Raw genomic sequence first — 22898 nt, 5'->3', positions numbered from 1 at the left:
TCAGTTCTAAACAATTTTTCTTAAATTCTGAACAAAGCTTTGTGGAAAACTGATAACTACATTTCCTGGCTATTGTTATTGCTCAAAGAACACATTCTCACAGAATGAAAATGGGTAAAAGGGCACTATGCCATTTTCTGCTAACTGTTTCCCAAAGATTAAACAACGACTTATATAAGCTAAGCACATGGTGTGAGGGTGAGAGGGGAACTTTATTTTCTTTTTTTGTAAAACTTTTTATTAATCAACACCAGCAAATCAAGTACATTACAGAGGAGTAATAAGGCGGATTACAAGATGACAATAGGTTACTTCAATCAATACAAAATGTCATTCGGAAGTTCTAGGGCGAGGGGAGGTCATCCCCAACGGGGGACAGAGGTGGCTGACATATATCTTCACAATAGAAATTCCAAATGCCCTACACACAAGTCCACTTCTTAGGGCAACCACGTGCCACATACACCGTTCTTTCCCTGAACATTGACCAGTGTAAGTCTTCCTCCCAGTCGCCCGTCTCCGGAGGCTGAGACACTCCCCACCTCTCTGCAATGTTACTATTGGCAAGCATACGTCCCAAAGAGGCCCACTGTAGCATACAATCATTCAAATTATTCGGCTCCCAAATGTTCAATAGACATCTATGAGCATTCAGGCTAAGTTGCGTAGACAGGACAGTGTTAATAACGTCATGTACTTTACCCCAGTTGGATTGAGTACTTTCTCAGTCCCAAATTGTGTGCATAAAGGTACCTGTCTGGCCGCATCCACGTCTGCAGTTCCCCTCATCCATTCTCCCCATCCGTACCAGTTGGGGTCCTGTTACATACACCCTATGGAGTATTTTGAGTTGAACACGTCGGAGGCATGCTGGTATTGCCACAACTCTGGGCGAGGATAGCGCCTCCTGCCATTCCTCGTCGTCCATCTCTGGGCCATTTCTCCCAGAGAGACTGGAGGGGGTCTGGCATGTTCTTTATCAATTTTTTATATATCAATGATATGGTGTTGTCAGGTACGAGACCATCTAAAACTCTGTATTCCAGTGGAGAGGACTCGGGGAGGGCGGTACCGCACTGCAGGTGGGAACGTAAAGCATGCCTAACCTGTGTGTACCGGATTAATTCTAAATTTGCTAAATTGAATTGCTGCTGCAAGGTGGCGAATTACTTAACATCTGTTTTATCCCATAGATCACTGATATGCGAGATTCCTATAAGGTCCCATTTGTCAAACCATTCTGGGAATAGCGGAGTGATGGGCTTAGGGAGGGAAAAACCCCAGATATTTAAAGCCATCCATACATAGTTGTATTGGGCATCCTTCAGGGTGGGGAGGGCGGCTCCCCAGCCAGAACAAACCACAGAGATTTACCCCAGTTTATACAGTACCCAGAATACCTACCAAAAATTGCAAGAATATCTAGAACCACAATCAAGGACTGCCTCGGAGAAGTCAAATAAAGCAGGATATCATTTGCGTAAAGCGAGATGCGGTCCACCCAATCTGGGGACCAACGCATGCCCCGGATCATCGGGTCTCTACGTATCCACACCGCCAGTGGTTCCAAAGATAAATCAAACAGGAGGGGGGACAGAGGACATCCTTGCCGGGTCCCCCGGCCCAACTAAAAGGTGGCAGATTTCTTAATGTTGACCACTACTTGCACTAGTGGTTTAGCTTATAGAAGTTGCAACCATCGAATGAAGTTCGGGCCGAACCCAAACTTCTCCAGTACTGCCCAAAGATATGGCCATTCAATGGTATCAAAAGCCATGGTGGCATCTCGGGAAACTATTATAGCTGGTTCTGGGATGGAGGCCGCTCTGCCCAGTACCCCATGCACCCTAATCAAGTTAAGTGCCATATTACGATGCGGGATAAAACCAGATTGATCCGAATGGACTAGAGTTTCAATCACTGTTATCAGGCGGTTGGCCAAAAGTTTAGCCAGAATCTCCACATTCAGGAGGGAGATCAGTCTGTACGACCCACAGTCAGTTCTAGGTGTCCTCTCCTTATGGATGGTGATAATGGTGGCCCTCCTCTGGTCTACTGGTAGGAACCCTTTTTCCCTGGAGTCCTCATACATACCCCTAAGATAAGGGCCCAGCCTGTCCGGTTCAAGTTTGTATAATTCAACCAAGAGTCCATTAGGGCCGGTGGCCTTACCTGATCTGATGGACCTTATCGCTTTCGCTATATCATCATTGGATATGTCACTGTACAAAAAGTCATGGTCCTCTGCCAGGAGTTTGGGCAACGTTATGTCTGCTAGCATCAGACGGGAGTCCTCTTCCAAATGGGGAGCTGCGGATGAATAAACAGTTCAATAATGTGCAGCAAATTTGTCAACAATAGCTTGTGGGTCTGTAATAGGGCTACCTCCCTCCCCGCGGTGTTCTGGCACATGACTTGCCCATTCCTTCTTATCCAACCATGCTAGTATTTTACTGGCCTTGTCTCCCACTTCATATATCTGCCCCTGCACAGCTCTTCCCAAGGCCTTCGCCTGGTCAGTGGCTAGTGCTTTGTATTTATGCTGTTGAAGTTTTAAATAGTGGAGTTTATCTGGAGTTACCTCTGAGTCCAGGTCAGCTTCTAGTTGGCTAAGTTCTGCCTCAATGGCCACTATCTCTCTATAGCGATCCTTCTCTCTTCCAGAAATCAGGGATAGGGCTTGACCCCAAAACACCATCTTGAAGGCTTCCCACAATACCTACAGGGAGTCAACGGATCCCTCATTATCAATGAAGTAGTTATCTATTGCCGCGAGGAACACTTTACGAATTTTGTGGTCTCTAAACCACCACGGGTTGATGGGGGCTACCCGTCCCACCTGTTTATAGTTAAGAACCACGTGAAGCAAGACTGGGGAGTGGTCCGAGATACCCATAGCTAGATGCTTAATCTCATGGATATGGGCAATCTGAGATGCGGGGACCAAAAAATAATCTATATGCGAGAGGCTCCCGTGTGTACCATACTGGAAGGTGTGCTGTACTGTGTTTGGATGATAAGTCTGCAATCCATCCACCAGCCCCAGGGTCTCGAGAAATAAAGGAAGCCAACATGCCCCTGGGCTCAAAACACGAGGGGATGCCGATCCAACTCACCTGAGAATACTGAGTTGAGGTCCCCTCCCAGCATCAACAAACTCTCCAGAATAGTAAGTAATATTGTCCCTAAATCCCTAAATGTGGTGGTCTGAAGGCCAGGCGGCACATATACCGATAGGCGTTTGTCAAAACACCCCAACCCAACAACCCACCTCCCCGCTTCCCTGCACTCTGGGCCTGAAACTGCCCATTAAAAACTTGCAGAGTGCCTGTCGCCCTTGAGAAACTGAAAGTTGAGAAAAAAGGGGGGAGGGGATAGAGCGCTCCGCCTTCCTATCCCCAACAACTCCGAAAATACCACCGCATCGGACTAGGTGTGTCAGGTCTGAAAGGAACCCACCACAATAAAAGATCACATGTAGGAATTCCCACCCAAACCCTCCCTCCATCCCGCGCTCAACATACTCAGCCCGGAAAACAATGTCAATATGGCCCTCTCCTCAGGCCGGACGATTATCCTCGTTCTCCCTCTGGGCGCGGTTACCTGTGCTCCTTCTTTCCCAGTATTCAATCCAGTCCGCTGCTGCCTCAGGTTGCTCAAAATAACAGGCCGTCCCGTCCGCCTCGACGCGGAGACGCGCCGGGAAAAGCATTGCATATTTCAGATGTCTATCTTTAAGCATTCGTTTCACAGAGAGGAAGGACTCTGTTTTTGCACCCTCTGAGCAAAGTCTGGGAAAAAGGTTATATCTGCATTTTCAAAGAGGAGGAGGGCCCCCACCCTGGAATTTTGAAGGATAACGTCTCTGTCCCTAAATTTCAGAACTCTGGCAAAGATCGGCCACGGGGGAGCGCCCAGTCAGGGACGGCCGGCGGTACCCTATGTGCACGCTCGATGACAAAGAACTTACTGAGACCTATGGGCTAGAGATCTGTCAGGATGAGGTCCTCGACAAACAGGTCAGGGGACTGACCTGCTGCTTTCTCTGGAAAACCCAGGATGCGGAGATTGTTGCATCACAGGCGACCGTCGTAATCATCAAGTTTTAAGTCAGTGAGTTTGCGGGAGTCCTGTAGATCACGAACTGCTCCCTGGATCAGGGTGATGTCGCCGACAAGACTCGCAGCGGTGATCTCTACCTGCTTGCTCTTTTCGTTCAACTTCCCTAGGTCCGCCCTGATGAGATTCACGTCGCTAGCCATGGTGTCCATTTTATGTTCAAGGGAAGCTTTTACTCCGGTGATTGCCTCCATGAAGTCCTTCAAGGATAGTTCCTGTTCCTCCTCACCCGTGCCCCCCTGGGAGGCCCGTCCGGACAGTCGGCTCTGTTGCGAGTCTTTGGGGACGGTGTAGTGGTCTAGCTTATTGGTTTGCACCGCCTTGAGCCCCCGGGCCTCAAAGCCCTTGCCCCGATCCATGGTACAGTCTGGTTGGTGATCCGGTCTCTCGCAGGGAAGGTGTCTGCACAGGCCACTGGTCGCACACCACAGGCCGGTGAGCTAGCAGTCTCACCCTCTCCCACGGCACAGGCTCAGGAGGGGTCAATGCAGTCCAAGATCTCCCATGGGGAGCCCACTTCAAGATAGCGAGGCCATTAGGGCAACGTCCAGGCACCAGGGTCAAGATACAGGTCTCACCAGGTCCAGAGCGCCCTCCCTCACAGGCCGCTACTGGCCCTTGGCACTGTGCTCTTGACATTTGCAAAGGAAGTGAGACCCATCCGCTTGTCCCAGCGGTGATAGTACTTAGGAGAGCCTGCGCCCCTGTCCGAGATGTCGTCTACACGGTTGCCACGCTTCTCAGGTCTCTGTCCCAGGGCCCTGGCCAGTCATAAAGCAGCAGGCCCTCCTCCTCTACCCACAGTCCACGCTATCACAGATTACTGCCGCAAGTGGGGAGGAAATAAAGGTAATTGTCTCTAGTCCCTGCAGTGATGCCCCACAGCTCACCAGGTCGCCGCACCATTCTCGTGTGCACCGCTGCAGCTGGGCCCTCCCCACCACAGGGACACAGGGAGCATCGTTACTGGGCCTCCTCCACCACCTAAGCACTGCTGGGAATTGATGTATCCACTGCGGCCCACAAGCACCCAGGGCAGTGAGTCAGATCAAGTCCCTCGCCGGCGCGGGGAATGCCAGGCACCCTAGAGCCGCGCCCCGGCTTCCTGCTGCACTGTGTTTTCTGCAATTTCCACCCCGAGTGGGCTGGGTATGCTCTGACGTGAGTCCCAGGCTCTCCACACCACTGGAGTCAAGCTATCCAGGCTGAATGAAGGCTGATAGCCAGAAACCGGTCCTTGGATGCTTGATTCCGGTCTGGGAAAGACATGGCTTGGTAGTTCGGACTGGACTGTTCGCATGAGGCACAGGGTCAGAGCTGATTTGCATATAGCCAGTGTCTAACCCAGGGTGGTGTGGAGTGCAAGAAAACGATGGATTTAGGCCCAGATCTTTGTACTGGGGTGAATGTATGACATTGTTCTACATTCTGTCCATCAACTGTGTTTTTTGCAATTTTCACCCCGAGTGGGCTGGGTATCCTCAGACGTGAGTCCCAGGCTCTCCACACCACTGGAGTAAAGCTATCCAGGCTGAATGAAGGCTGATAGCCAGAAACCGGTCCTTGGATGCTTGATTCCGGTCTGGGAAAGACATGGCTTGGTAGTTCGGACTGGACTGTTCCCATGAGGCACAGGGTCAGAGCTGGTTTGCATATAGCCAGTGTCTAACCCAGGGTGGTGTGGAGTGCAAAAAATCGATGGATTTAGGCCCAGATCTTTGTACTGGGGTGAATGTATGACATTGTTCTACATTCTGTCCATCAACTGTGTTTTTTGCACTGTGGGTCCCGGCTTCAGCCCGGAAGACAGGCCTCACTGTTTCCGTCACCGCTACCTTCGCTCAGAGTGACAGACAGGCCCCAGAGGGGCACCGCTACTTTTGTGGCTGCGTGCGGACTCCAAAAGTGGTGAAAGGATCCAGGCTCCGTACAGGCGTGGGAGGCACCCGACCCCGTGGGGCTGCGCCTCAGCTCCCTGACGCACTGTGTCCCCTGGATTCAGGTCGAAAGGCAGGCCTCTTTGCGCCGATCGTCATATCGCTGGCTCCGGGTGTCGGATGCGGGCCGGAGCGGGCGGGATGGTGCCCACAGAATCTCCGATGAGGAGTCTCACCATCAGGCGGTGCGGATAAGTGTGGGGGATAAATGTTTAGGGAAAGTTGGGCAGCGGAGCTCTGCTCTACGCGGCCATTCTGGATCACTGCTTGGCCACGTCCCGAAAGGAACTTTTTTACAGGCAAAACAGATGAGCAGGCCATGCATAATTACATTGCATACTTTTGCTAAAAATCAGCATTGGTAAGTCGAGACATGAGGGCGGGACGCATATAAAGTTATACAGCCAATATGTTGGGGAACCTTTTAGTGTTCACATTAGTGGTAAACCATGCAGCTACTATTCTGTTTGGTTTCATTGTTGTTATAATTCATTTCATGCGCACTAGGAGACGATTTTGGCTTTAAAATACATCCTTAAAAGATATCCATTATTCACAAGTGTTCTTGAGGGTACTTTCCCTTAATGAAAGGGGGTTTGGATTACTTACAATTCTGGTACTGTCTCATAGGATTGATTGTTACCTGAAACATATCTTACCAAATATTGCTCAGTGGTTTAGTGGGTGGTTGCAGTCCAACAGTTTGTGGACATATACCATGGAATTCCACTGTGATGAAGATCTTCTCCAATGAAAGTCCTTTACAAAATGCAACTCTTGACCTCACTTTCCAAGGCCAGATACTGACTTCACCACCACATATTTCCAGAAGACCTATTGTATATTATTGGTTAGCATAAAATAATTCATAGTAAATACACAAACTATCAAAAAGACAAATAAATATATTCAGATACAAGCGCACACAATAACACACGCACAATTCTCTGCTGTAAAAGTGTAGAAATCCCCAGAAACAAGGCACAAATCAGTGTCAATTCCAGTTACCTCTCAGCAAAATGTCCCACAATTAAAGAATGATGGAAAGGTATGTGCTCTATCTTCCTGACTACATATTTGTTGATTGGAGACTACAGACATTCTCTAGTATACATGTATTAATTCATTCTATTTGTTTGTATTGTTGTGAGACATAATGACATTTCCAAGTTCAAGTCTGGAAAGAGTGCTGCTCTAGTTAATGACTATATTAACATATTAATGCTTCCATTCCAAGGTGATGGTGAGTTATTTATTGCACTAGACTGATACTGCTCTAGAGCTTGTGAAACCAAGGCACATTTTTATTAAGATGAAAAAATAAGGAAGTCATCTTTCAATAGATGTCTTTTCTTACCAACTGTGTCAAGAATATGGCCACACCATATTTTTTAAGCAGGAAGGCTATGTAAGGTTTAATATTGTATTTGCATTCATAGAAAATAGATGGTATCCTTTTACCTAATAGTTGTTTCTGTTAGTGTATATGATTAATTTCTCTATGCTTCCTGTAACAAGTTTTAGGTTTCTCATGTCTTACCTCATATATATATTAGTAGCAGGGGGCCAAGCCAGTGGTACAAGTGTACCATGTAAAAACATAGTCCCAACTAATAAGACTTACCATCACCACATTGCACACACACCTTCACCAACAATGCCAGCAGAAGATCCAGCTGTCTGCTGAAATTGTCAATATTTCAAAAAATAATTAGAGGGAGAGAGAGACGCAGAGATTCATTCAGCTTTAGGAGGCAATACTCGATTAATTAACGGAGACGGAATGGATCACTCATGTGGATGTGTCAGAATCTCAGGGAGATTGTCTTGAATACCCTCAAACACACTTTCACAGTTTGCAGTGTATATTATCTCCATTCATGTGGTGTGGTTGACAGTTTCATCATTGGGTCTGTCACTAGAGTGCTCTGTTTTCCAAGTGACCCACCATCCTCCAAAAGGAGGGAATCTGTCTGGCTTTTGATAGCAGGTAGAGGTTAAAATTATCTCCTATCCTTCACCAAAACGTTTATCGAACAAAGAGAATCAAGATAGGGATACGTTTAAAAGAAAGAGACAGCGTTACGTGTGTAAGTTACTTGTTCACAATAACTACTGTTCAGGTAGACATGTTTTGTCCGTAAATTGCCCTTCCGGGTCTTTTGGTCTTCATCAGGACCAAAAAAGTCGAGGGCACTCCACACACAGTCCAGATAAGTATATTCACTCACCACTCTTTGTCATTGAGCATGGTCTGCTCATGACTGGCTGATGCTATTGGTGCAGATTTTGGCCCATAACTGTAAGTGAATTAGGAGAATGAATGGCAACAGCAAACCTGGTATGATATTATTGTAAGCTGATTCCCAATACACTCAGTGTGACACATATAGAGAAAATAACTGAAAATCACAAATAGTGACATGTACATATTTATTTTATCATATGTGACTGGTAGCAAGAAACAAAGAAATCAATCTGTAGCCCTTGGCAAAATGACGATAACGAGGCCTTTTCATCCTAAAAGACGGTATCAGCATAAATTGGATGCACCTACATTTCCATCTACGTTCGCACGTGCGTTGTTGGTAATGCCGTGCTTTATTTTGTGTCTGTAAAGAGGGCACGCATAACAACATGGAAAGAGAGTTATGTCTCCTCCTAAGTTGGAGTAAGACATTACAATTCAGAGCAAATATGATTGTAATGACGGCTAGAAAATGTGAAGTTGAGTGGTAAGCAATACTACGCATCACGATATGGCCCAAAATATAACGCCGTCAATTGCCTGAAAAGACCTAAACAGGAAATTATTGATGCTCTTTGTAAAAGTACCAAAGTTTTACCACGATGTTTAGTGTACAAAAATATATATCTTGAGTACTTTCGATCATTTAATTCACCAAAGAGCTTTTAGGAAATGGGACCTCCAATGTGCGCGGAGGTCGTGTATTGTGGCCACCATGCCACCGTGTGTTTTGTGTATTTTTTTAAAGTAACGTAATTTAATATTAACATGAAGGAAGTGGCTTATCCATGAGAGTATTAGGTAACAGCATGATATGTCTGATGTGCAAAGTAAAAGACGTGTAATGACTATAAGAGAGGTATGGTGCAGTATAAAGATCACCTCTTCAAAAGGCTGTGTTCTGATAAGGTGAAGCTATCTAAAGCTGCGCCAAATTGTCGTGAGAGGATATATAAAACGGTTCTTCACAACTTGTTATGACCTAAATGTGGCAAAGTCAATTAATTGAATAGGCCTTAGTATAACTGTATCAAGAATAATGCATACAGATTTACAGTGTATAATACCGATTTTGTGTTCGTCTCGTAGACTATTCTTCGGTAGAGCACTGGAGGACTTCTATGGGATGATTTTACAGAAGTGTGCATTGGTTGATGGACATGACCACGAAGCCACTTCATGTTATGTGTTTGTACTGGTTATTCAAATAAAAATTAGCATAAAAGTGGAGGTTTCTACATAGAAGTATTTTTTATTGCCTTTATAGTTTTAGAAGGGGTATTGAGATTTTGTGTATGTAAAAGAAAGCCATGATGGAGACCATTGAAGAAAGACTTTGTGGCTTAGGGCAAAACAGTCTGTGTCTATTACTATGCTATTCCTTGAATGATGTAACAATTCTAGGCACATTTATATAACCACCATATCACTACATTTTGTATGTGTATGTATGGCTGAAGTTTTTTAAGGGCAGCTACTGCTGGGTTAGCTTATGGATCTGATATTGCAAAGTGATAACCTAAGGGAACAATCTTTTATTCCAGCATGTGTAGATTGGCTTTTCAGCATGCATTCAGTTGTACAGATAATGTTTGATTGGTAGTTATCATCCTACTGGTTGAAGGAGAGCCATGGGATGTAATTTAAACCTTCATCAAAAGTCCTGAGTTGATACACTCAGCGCTGCTCTTTCTGAAAGAGGATGCATTCAGCCTCACAGCTTATGGTGTCCAGTGTTTCTATGATCACCCAGTTGAGTTCATTGGTAGTATGTTGTAAGTAAGGAGATGATGGCCCATTGAAGTAGTGGCTCATTTTCATCTGATATTGCTATGGTGTTCACCAATCAGCAATTCCACTTTTCAGCAAGTCATTCTGATGTAACTTAGTTTGCAAAGACAGGTGATCATATATATTGCATGAGTGGTATTGCATGCAATTCATATGTAGTTTTAAGGTTCATTCAAGATTTTCACTCAGTGTTTGGGTCTTCGTTGCCTTTGTAAGATGTCACACAGAACAAGCTCCATAAGGATGTCCCATTACAGGTTGCAGGCCCTATGTTGTGAGCACAGTATTGTTTTTTGCTCGTCTTGTTAGAGGTCATGTGTGGACCAGAAGGTCATAGATTTTTTTGCTCCTCTTGTGAATGAATTGAGGTTTGGACCATTTTAGGGTTCCTAATGTTATGACGCTCCAATGTTTATTTTTGCTTTTTTGATAATGTTCGAGGCAGTGCAATACGTTGTAAAACATACGAGAATATTCTCCTCAAAGATGATAGGCCATTTAACACACCTAGACATTTCATTTTGGAATACTGCCACTTAGCACTGACAGAGCACTTTTTTGAGTTTGTAGGCACACTACACCTCCAGACCCACAGAACATCAATGGGATTTTACCCAAATCTGTTAGGACTATATGTTGGTGCTTTTTAAGAAAAATACATCCTTTGCTAAACCAACCCCTACAGAATAAAGATACATTTTTGGAAAAGATACAGAGATGATATCCTGGTGATCTGGTGAAGGCTAGCAGACACCCTACAAGAGTTCCTTGGATGGTTCTATACTCGTGATTAATTTCTCAAATTTACATACACCACACAAGAGCACTTTAGACTTTCTGGATGTCACCATTTTCGCTGAAGGCAATACCCTCAAAATAATAACTTACTACAAACCTACCCCCAAAAGCGTCCTCCTTTCACTCAACAGCTTCCACCCTCAACCACTGAGGGAAAATCTTCCCTTATCAACAAATGCTAAAAGAGAGCAAAAAATCAGAATCGTGATTTGTTGATGAAAGTTTTGACACAATGACTACTGTGTTCATTTAAATTGTTTATCTTTAATTGTTCCTAGAAAATGTGCCCTCAAAATAATTATTTGTTATGTGAAAGTTTTTTTTTAAAATGTGTATTGTTTAGTTCATAACACAAATAAAACATATACCAATCATACATAAACCAGCATATTACCCAGTGTTTTACAAAAAGAGAAAATAAGAAAAAAAGAAAAATAAAGAACGAGAAAAAGAAAAAAGAGGGACAAAGAGAAGCAAAAATAAGATCCAACCATTGCAAAAATATTCGGCTGAACAATGATGCACAGAATCAGTCTAGGCAGAGACAGAAACACTAATCAGGACATTCACTTTCCATGTGATATATCATAGACTGCCAAATCTGGATCCCTAGTTGCTTTTTCTTCATTGACTTGAGACGATAGAGATTAATTTCTAAATGAAATACATTATAAAACTTAGCACACCACAGTTCATATGAGGGCGCCTCGGGCTTCAACCACATAGAGGCGATGCATAATCGAGCAACTGACATGGCCATAAACAAAAGGAACCTATATGGATAGTAGAGTGTCAAAGCATCTCTATCTTTACCCAATCTAAGCAACATTAACTCTCTAGATATCACTACGTTGGTATTTGTAATATTAGAAAGGAATTGAGCAATAGATAAAAAAACGGTTCCAGAACGCTACAATCAAAAAATATATGTACAATATCAGCCACGTCGGATCGACACCTATAACATTGGCCATTATGCATATCCCCCCACTTCATCATTTTAGCCGGTGTATGATATAGATTAAACAAAGTTTTATAATGTTGAGGCCATAGATTAGCTGTCAAGGTAACTTTAGTCGCCATGTCAATGGAGTCTTGAATAAACTGACCAGGAATACCAAGTCTTAAACTTCATTTTGCATCTTGAGCTTCAACATCTTCACACTGCATACTCAACAAACTATCATATAAAGTCCCAATCTTGGCCCGAGTATTCAAAATTTCAAAAAAATCGTTAGTTACAATTGGCATGATACTCCGATGCTTAAAAATAAAGTCCCTTAGCTGTAAATATTTAAAAAAAATCATTCTGGGGAATTGCATATTTATCTACTAACTCAGCAAAAGTAACCATACCGCCAGCATTAAAAATATCCCCTAAGCAGCAAATACCCTTGCCTGCCCAAGTCCTCATCTTGGTTTCCCAAAATATTACAGGAAATAATTCAGTGGAATCACATGGTGTATAGAAATTAATACGGTTTAGAGCAATAATTGTGCGTATCCATTTTCACACTTTAAAAGCAGCTAACACAGTCTTGAATCTAGTTCTTTTGTAATAACTTGGTTCGAGAAATCTGAGGGGCACTTGTCGTGACTGACATCCTAATAACATTGTATATATATTTGGACTTTCAAATATCAGTGTCTCTCCACCGGTCACCAGGATTTTCGTATTTTGAAGAAGACAAGCTAAATCATAAAAAACAAAATTCGGAACCCCCCATCCTCCTCTTGAGAGTGGTAATGTCATATATTTTGAAGCCCGCCGAGCGGCGTTCCAGCCCCAAATAAACCTATCCGTTATCGATTGTAGCTGCATTAATTGTGCCCGTGTCAGCTCCAAGGGCACCGTCCGGAAATAATAAAGCACCCTAGGTAATATACACATCTTTAGGACATTGTGTTGTCCCACCATAGATAAATGAAGGCATTCCACCCTTTCCAGCTGCCTCTTAACTGATCTTAATATGTCTGCCAAGTTCACAGCTACAATCTCCTGAAGTGACAGCCTGATTTTAATCCCCAGGTACCTGGCCTCATGTGTCACTCGCAATTCATTAGGGCATAGCCCAGCAGTGCAAACTACCTGGGTTTTAGAGATGTTTAATTTATAACCTGAGCCTTTCCCAAATTCTTGTGTCAGGTGCTCAATTTCACCTAGTGCTTGTTCAGGGTCTGATGTTATTACCGCAATATTATCATCATACGCTAAAACCCGTTTGGGATGATCGGCCACTATCATTGATTGTATACCCTGGGTAATTTCAAGCATTGGCAGCAGTGGCTCAATATAAATTGCGAATAATAATGGTGAGCATGGGCATCCTTGGCATGTACCTCGTGTGATAGGAACAGAAGCAGATTCCTGCCCCATCTTGGCCCTTGGTTGTTTATACATGGTTTGCAGAGCACACAAGAAAAAAGGGCCTAATCCCATTTTGTGCATTTTGTGCATTACCGACCAAAGAAATGCCCATGCCACACGATCAAAAGCTTTTTCAGCATCTAGGAACACTAAGCCAATATTTTTATGATGCACAGACGCATATTCTAACACAGCGATAACCCTATGCAAATGGTTAACAGTACTCCTACCAGGAAGAAACCCATGTTGATGATAAGAAACCAATGATGGAACCAATTGAATTAAGCGGTTAGCAAGTACCTTAGAATATATCTTAGCATCTGCGTTTATTCATGAAATAGGTCTATACGATCCAGGGAGGTTAGGGGGCTTGTATTTCTTTTTAAACACCACTATTGTGGCGTCATCCCAAGAAGGAGGATGAATGCCAGACTGAGCAGCAATGAAGGTAGCAAGCAGATCATCCTTGATAATAGGATATAAAATTCGATAAACCTCTAAAGGAAGTTTATCCGGGCCGGCTGCTTTCTCAAGCGCAAGATCGTTAAGGGCTGTCTCTAATTCCAACACCGATATTGGAGCCTCTAGTTCCTCTCTTGCATGAAGCCCCACCACAGGTAGGTCAAAGCTGGACAAAAACTGGTCGATCTGATCTTGAGATAAACTTTCCTGGGTATATAGCGCCTTATAATACTGTTGAAAAACTTCCATAATACCATCAGTTTTTTACACCAGGTGACCCTGAGTATTCTCCAATGCCTCTATACGTTGAGATGTTTGCTGACCACGGAGTCTTTGAGCTAGGCATCTACCAACAGCTTCACCATACTCATATCTCTAATTTTTATTTGTTTTATACTGCCTTGCTATATCCTGACTCCAAACCCCATTAATCTTCGCCTTGCAGCATGCCACCTTGGTCTGAGCAATTTGGCTGTCCCTATGTGATTTAATCACATGAATGAGTTCAAGCTCAGCGTCCTTTAAATCTAACAACAGCTTTCCCACTACAACTTTCCATTTCCTTTGTTGAGCCTACTCATAACTAGAAGTTTCGCCCCTGATCCCAGCCTTGAAACAATCCCAGACCATAGATTGTGAAGCTGTGCCTCTGTTATATTCTAAAAACCGCTTAGCGCATTCTTGAATGTGGGCTACATATTCGTCATCAACTGTAAGCTTTTTACTAAATGTAAATGACCGTTGTGCCCGCTTGATATGAAAAGGAAACAGATCAATAACTATGGGACCATGATTGGATGTGATCCGCGGCATTACCTGCATTTTTGCCCCAGTGATTAGTGATCTAGGGGCAAAAATATAGTCTAGTCGAACGGCTTTATTGTGTGGAATTGAAAAGAACGTATATACAGGATCCCCCGAATTCGACAATGACCATCCATCAACTAAACCATGCTGAGACAATAATTGGCGTAGTGCTCTAAATACTTTCGGTTTGCAACCACTATATCTAAAGAATTGGGGTTCCAAGTACCTAATTCACCATGTATATTAAAGTCCCCAAGTAATAACAAGGGGGTACCCCATAATGCAAGTTCGACATTCAATAAATCTAAAATCTCAGCTTTGTCTAAATTTGAACCATATACGGTACATACTGTGGTCACAACACCACCAACGATGCATTCGGCTATTGCCCAGCGTCCAAAATTGTCTGCCCTTTTGTTTACCTGTAGCGATTATCACTTGACACCCCAAAATTGCAACACCGCGATTCATAGTAGCCTGCCTAGACGCAGCAAGAAGTGTAAAGCCTAGTTCTGTTAATATCTTGCGATTTACCCAGGGCACATGTGTTTCCTGAAGACAAATAATATCAGGATTAATTAGCCGCAATTCCTCAATCACTCGCTTCCGTTTGAGCACATTGTTCAGCCCACATACATTAAATGAACATATACACAAACTATTATTAGCCATTACCCCCAGTCGCTCGCTGGTCGTCGATATGTAAAACTAAAAAACTTGCTCCTGAAGCTTTACAACGTTTGTTATGGACTGATATTTTACCCTTTTCACCCTTACCCCAATAATCACCCAGCCCATTACCCAAAAAGTGTCCCCTTACATCCCCTACACCCCCAGCCCACCCAGCAGCCCCCCTCATGCCCCTCTAGTGTCCCTCCCCCTGAATCGAGACAATAGGGCCTATCGCCCTTTAGATGGATATGAGAGACTCACTAAATGCTCGGGTAGTCCCATTTCCAAACGATATATCAATAGAAGTCAATACAGAAAGATAACACGGTCCAAGTGCATTATGCAAAGTAATTGTAATTATCTAATTAATGGATGGCCTAGCCACCAACCCAATGCACTTTGACATCAGCCCAAAGAACCAAGGTATTCCTTAGCTGAGGCCTCGGAAGTAAAGAAATGATTCTGTCCATTGTGAACCGTCTTTAGAGTCGCTGGCTGTAAAAGAAAAACCTGTAAACCCTTGGATTGAAACTGTGCAATTAGTTGACGAAGCTGCCACCGTCTCTCCACAGTAGAATGGCAGTAGTCTGGACGCACAAAAAATTGAGTTCCTTTCTCCTTTTCTCCAGGCGAGTGAGGTCATACAATGTCTGCCTTGCTAAAAAATTGTTCAATGAATTCAAAATAGCACGTGGATGTTGTACACCTTGCCCACTCCTAGCTGGTCATTGACGAATTGGAAATCGGTGCACACGTTGAATTTCCAGGGCCCAATTCCACTCCTTCACCTCCGGGAATGCAACGTGAAAGGTGTTTAATGTAATTAACTAATTTCTTTTGGTTTTAATCTTTTTTAGGTTCCTTCACCATATCTTCTTCATTTGGATATTTCAAGGTTGTGGCATTTGCAGTTTTATGATGCTGTTCGAAGTACATTGGGGACAAGGGTTAATCCTCTGAAAGAGACAGACACACTTTGGATGTACATATGTTGTACAAAGACAACGTGCACAGTGATTGAGTGGAAGTTTTTAAGATTGCATTGGAGTTATTTTCTATTGGGCACTCCCACCAAGGCAATATGTGCTGCTTAAATTGCTGTAACCAAATTTGGTAGGCCACGTTTGATAGGCCAACCAAAGTATACAAATCTCCCTTCCCATGAGATAAATTCACATTTTGTGTTAACTATATGTAACTCTTGATGTTTTCCATCATTGAAGGAAGAACTACTTATAGCACATCACTTACATTTGGTTGTGACATTCCACCAGATACTGCAACAGTGTATTGGAATTATCCTGTGGCCACAAAAGGGAGTATTGCCATTATTTTTTAATAATTATGTTATTGATGTGGGTTTGTGAGGTTGAAGATCTAGCTCAAGCTGATGACATCCATTAATAAGAGTTTGTCTATTTGATCTTATTTTGTTTATTATCCCTTGTTCTTCCATGTTGGCTAGACCCGGAACTGCACAATAAAATATGACAAGGATTTTTTTGAATATGCATAGTTTATAGTGTATTACTAACACATAGGAAACATTTCTTTGTTCCAATTAAATCATATCTTAGTTTTCATAATTTTGTATTGTCTTTTTAAAGAAGTGAAATCAATTACCAACATAGAATTTATTGATGAATAAACCATTTTTTTTAAATGTATGATGGGTGTAAAAATAAGTTGACATATTGGGAAAAGAAATACAACACCAATCTTTGACTATGTTATCTTTTATTACATTCAACACAACCAAATAGACTTAAACAGGATGAAAAGAAAAAAGCTAACACAAATGTCAATAATCAATCATGGTTAATACAACTTATGTTGAAAAGCCAAAATTGCTTGAAGGCCAATGTCCAAAATACAGCTGGCATCAGTAAGGTAAATGTGTCCAGAAAATAGTCCACAGAGTGGATTGTAGTCATACACTGGGGGAAGTTAGGTTCTGCATCTGTTGTCTATGGTGATGGAAGGCTTAGCTTTCTTTACCTCGGGTCTGGATGAATGCTTACAACTGTGGGGAGCTGGTGGATCCACAGTTGCAGAGATTGTTGTAGGTGCAGCAGTTTCCTCGTGTGGCAGGACCTAACTTTCTGTGGCTGAGGTACATGTAGTTGGGCCAAATGTTGTTGGACAACAGAAAGGGAAAGATGTAGATAGAAAAGTTCTGCGGATATGGGTAAAAATATCATGCAGCACCCAATTTAGGGAGACCAAATTGGAGTTGTGATGTTCCGTCTGAACATTGAGCTCCCTCTGAAACTGCTTCCTCTCCCGAAGCTCTGTAAGGACCTGGCCCATCATGTCTTGGGACTGATGGCGTGATCCCAATACTTAGCTGATAGTGGTATGGGTGACAGTGACCCCTACCCCCACTACCCTGTGCCCTTGACCTAGTGTTTCCCATCCCACTGGTTCCTGGCTGAAATGGCGGTGGTGGTGCTGTTGGAATAAAAGCAGCAAGAATTGGCTTCTGTTTAGGTGAATTGGGATGATGTTTGTTTGGCACACGAAGTAGAGAGATCCATAGGCTGAGGTGTGGTAACAGCTCAGGTGGTTGTTGTAGGTGTGGGCCGAGTGAGACTCACTGGAGTTTTCTGCTCAGCAAGACCAGATGGACTAGGCAGCCCCTCATCATCCAGACTTTCAGGAATGGAGTCCTCCCTGAAGTTTTGCTCCTATTCTGAAGTGGAGGTATGTTCAGTGGCAGATAGTTGGCCATGTGCTCTGGGTGTTGGACCTATTATTAATTGAAAACACAAAAATCTTTTTGTGAGTCTGAAATGAAACCTAAAAGGATAAAGAAAATTAATATAATTATTATACCTTTTAGTAGTAATCTAATAAACTACACTAACAGTTAAATGGCCATACAATATCACTTCTTAAAAGCAGGTAAAAATATGTCCTGAAATGTCACAGATATTTTGGCAGTATACATGAAATATACTAAAGATTCAACACAACACAGTTAAGAGGAGAAATGTGAAAATAACCAATCCAAGACCTAGTAGACTAAAATTCAGACAATTACACAACTTAGAAGGATATATAGCTTTAGTCATCAAATAAACATTGCAAAGTACATTTTTGTAAAAAACAAAACTTATATTAAGCATGCAAAATGACATACCTTTAAAATTTCAAGCCAACAAACTTGAATTTGTGAAACAAATCACATTAATTCAATGAGATGACAAAGATAGGACAGCATAAATCATTAAGCACAAAACACATTTCAAAACATAGCATGAAAAGGATATTGATAAATACGTAACACTTTACCTTATTTGAAAATATGATAGAGAAGAGAGAATGAGAAAAATAACAATGCAATATTATTTTCACAAAAGAAAATCGAGGCATCATGGTAGTTGTAGTCATTTCAATTAAACGTTACCAAAATTGCAAGTTGAACATTCCTAGTGAAAATATGCAGTAAAAATAAGAACATACATTTACAATATAAAATGCATATGATATATGTTATTTGGTGTAAAAAACTCTTACAAGCACTATTAGATTATGTGCAATTTAATGGATATTGAAACCAGTAATCTTCATTACAACTAAATACATTCAAACATACAGAACAAAAATAATAGCTCTAATATATAAATATATTATATGTTTAAAAAAAGTAAAAACACATTAGCAACAGTAAATTAAAAGCAAAAATGACATTTAGTTTTGTGACACAACCAAAAGTGTAATTTACTAGTCTTGACTGCACCAGGGATTCCTATCAAGCCTTCAGGATATAAGATCTGCAGCTCCTCCCAGGGAAAGATTTGTAAGGGGGGCTGGGGGAACCACCATCAAACCTCTGCACCTTCAGATGATTTCTTTAGGCCAGGGAACGCACTCTCCCCCGCAGGTTGTTCCACCTCTTCCTAATGTCCTCCTGTGTGTGCAGGTTGCTTGCTACAGCTTTCACTCTGTCAACCATTCTGGTCCACATTTGCCTTTTATGAGCTATGGCTGTATTTTGGATTTGAGCTCTAAACATTGTGGCTATAGACTAATAATTTCATCCATCATGACTGACAATTGTCCCGCTGTAAAATGGGGATTTTTCCTCCCCGTCATTATTCACAAAATAAGAATTGAAAACATTTGATTACATACAAAAAAACAAATGAAAGGAGAAAAATGGATTCAAAACAAGGAAAAAAAACCTGACTACACTGACAACATTTCTGCTTGTAAATGTTGCGCTGCAGTGGAATGGCAAAAGATCATGGTCTTGAATGGAGTGTGTTTTATGGGGCGGTATGCAGGTGAAGGAAATTAGTGTGATGCTAGTATCCATCCCTTAGCCACAAGAATCGTACATGGTTGAACGCATCCCGCAACAGAAGTCCTCCATCGGGAAACCACTGCTAGAATGCCAGAACAACTGTGAAATCTGAATATGCTTGGTGCCATCCCACCACCCTGATTGAGTAATGTTAGCCAGCAGAGGAGTCTGTGATGTCGGCAGTGGTGAGCTGCTTACGTGACTGAAAACACTCTGCTGGCGCAGACAGAGTTTCAGACAGCACGCATCTAAATAGGGTGGGCAGGATTCTGTCAGCTTGGTGGAGTACTGGTAAACTCCATCGCGGAGGGACAACGGGAGTCCCATCAAGATCTAAATCAGGCCCTCTGTCTGATAATGACGATCAAGATGATCAAGACCATATCACTTGGGTAGAGCTGTGAGGAGATTCTCTCTGCCTTTGGATATATTAGACTTTGCTGTTGCCTTGGCTGCTCTGGGCCGCTCGAGTGGCACCATGGTTCTGTCAACTATCCAGCTGTAGGAAATAATTACAGCTGCCTTTGAACAGGGGGTCCTAGACCCTGTTTCTTCACTAGGAGGATCTGCTTTGGGACTCTGATGGGACTGAACTAACACCTACTAATTATTTTCCATCAGTCTCTATTACTTCTACTCGAGCTGCTCCTCGCATCATCCTCGTTGGGGGGGGACCACTCAAGGGATGTCATCTGACCAGGATGCCCCTACTTTGGCTGATATTTATAACCTCCTCCTTCAACACAGGAAAGAATACCAGAAAGACTCGCATTGAATGCGCCCATTAGAAAGTTTGTGAAAGAACGTGTTTACCATTTTGACCACGAGGTTTTATGGCAGGTTAGCTATCAAGGGGCATATACTCTAAAACACATTGGGATGAATTGCCTGTGTAAGGGATACCTGCTGTAAAAGTTATTTTTTACAGGGAACATATTTTCCAAATAATAAGGTACTTGTGCTAAATGTTGCTCCTAGGCCCACGTTTCATATTTATATTGGCTCCGTCCTGATACTTTTGCAAACAGATGGGCTTTATGACAGTCTATAGCTCAAATAGCTTAATGTGTTCAGTTTGTCAGATTATTAAGGGTTAAGATAGAGGAAACCTTAAACCTTCTAGTAATAAAGACTGTATTAATGCCATAAAGATTTAGATCTTTTTCTGCTACTGATAAGAAGAAACCAAAAGGGAACAAAATACATCTATGTCTTTCCAGCTGCAGTGTGTTCGAGGTAATGCTTGATATTGAGCATTGTATATCAAGGACTAAACGACAGCTATCAGGTCGGAGGTGTGCAGTGTAAACTGAGCTTGAAAATCCATAGCTGCGAAAAATGAACAAGAATTCATTAATGTATAAAACTACATGCTTAACTGGCAAACTCTTTCTCTCAACTGTGAAAAATGACCTGTCACATCTCTCAACAGCGTGATTTAAAGACTTGAGCTGAGTGAGCCACCGCCAGCCTAAAGGGCCAAGACCACATATTTTACTGCCTTTCTTTCTTAGTAAATCTATGTATGATGTGTAACTTGTATTTAATAGAGGACAAGGTTATGGGTTTATCTATGTGTTTGAAGTATTGATGAACTAGCCCAGTGCAGAAAGTATCCTATGCTCAGCCTAATTTTATTGAAGCATGCACTGCACACGACTGAAGTGTCAAGATGCTGCGCTGAATGAAGCGTGCTATGCACAATGGAGCAGGTGTTGTAAGCAAGCATTACTGCAGACAGGAGACATGTTCGAAATAGATGCATTTGTCTTACATTTCAAAATCTACGATGACCTTTCAGTTCCTATCCCGTGCACTGCACTGTCCTCACTCATAACTGTGGGTGTGTGTGCGTCCGTTTTTCTCTTCACATTGTCTCTACAACAGCCATTCGAGTACGTTGATTTTTAATATAAACAGACGCAGACAGTTGAACTTCTTTAAGCGTTTGATTGATCAAAAACCTAGATGAGCGTTGGAGTAGGCCTGCTTTCTGACACATATCGTTGATTTCTTTGAATTTGAACGCATTGCCTAGTAGGAATAAAAACAGTTAAACACTGAAAAAGTTATCCGTTGCTAGCGATGGCAAAGCTACACAGGGCTCCGTTAAAATAAGCAAGAATTGTTTTACAGAGCTTAAGGTCACTATGAGGCTTGTTCAGCTCGTTCAATGATTTGATGTCTTAGACTCTCAGATACGATAATACTCAAGCCTCTCCATACAACACCTTCCCTGCTAACTGACATTTCATCCTGTACATTTTTGAATTTTTTTGAAATTCAAGATCGTCAGCAAAAATTCAAGTACTCTTCTTCCACGACTGAGTTGAAATTATGTTTTGGGTTATTTCGTAGGGGGCAAGATGGCGGATGCGTGAGTGTTGTGGGTAGCCGCCTTTCCCTACCACGGCAACAGGATAGCTGCCTAGAACTGCGGTAACTACCGGGCTATGGATTTTAAGCTCACCTAGCTCAAGTCGGGAATCCTGGGCTGAAGCTGATGAGGCTCTTCACGGAGGCGGCGATCCTGGCAACGAGGGTTCTGATCTGAGAGCATTTCCGTCAGTGGCTGCAGTGGTCAGATGTGTGTGGCTCCAGGATGGCAGAGGGATTCGCCGATACATTGTTGCCAGAAGCTCGGCTGTATTCATCATCATGAAGAGGTGCTGCACTGACTTAATGGCCGCCGAAATGCCACCAAAGAGAAAACCGCTGAGGAAAGACTCGAGCGCGACCGGAGGGGCCCAGACTTCATCTCTGAACCGACGCGCTGCAGAAGGGAACATCCTTAATCTGAGCCTAGATACTCCGCAGGCCGGCCTGGGCAAGGATGGATCACCGAAAGAGAAACCAGAGGCGAATGGAGCCGGTGATCAGAAGACAGAAAGAGGCGCACGATCTAAAGCGCCAACGGTGCCGGTAATGTTTGCTGGAAAAGGGCTCTTAACACGGCAAGCAGAAAAGAACTTACCTAAAAGTAAAAGCATTAGCAACATAAACTTAAAAATGCATAAGGACAATTCTAAAGATAAGAATACTGTGGGCAAAGTGTCTGAAAAAATGACTGATAAAGTTCCAGTGAGCACAGCTAAGACTTGCCCAGAATATTTTCTGCAAGGGGTCAGAAAATGCGCAACAGGGCTGTGATAAAGAGGTGCTACCGGAGGAATGTATGCCGCATAATGGAGCAAATAACAGCATCTTGCTAGCTACAAGGGATCCTCTATGTACACCGGTGGCAAAGGGAGCTTATGGTTTGCTTGATCAGGATGAAGGCATCCCTGTAGTGACTCCAGATGGCTAAAACTTCTTTTCACTGACAGATGAATCAGATTTATCTGAGGTCAGCTGCAAAGATAGCGCAGATGAAAACTCGACGGAGGA

The sequence above is a fragment of the Lissotriton helveticus genome, chromosome 4_1 (genome assembly GCF_964261635.1).
Source record: "Lissotriton helveticus chromosome 4_1, aLisHel1.1, whole genome shotgun sequence".
NCBI lineage: Eukaryota > Metazoa > Chordata > Amphibia > Caudata > Salamandridae > Lissotriton > Lissotriton helveticus.
This window is presented reverse-complemented; position numbering follows the sequence as displayed.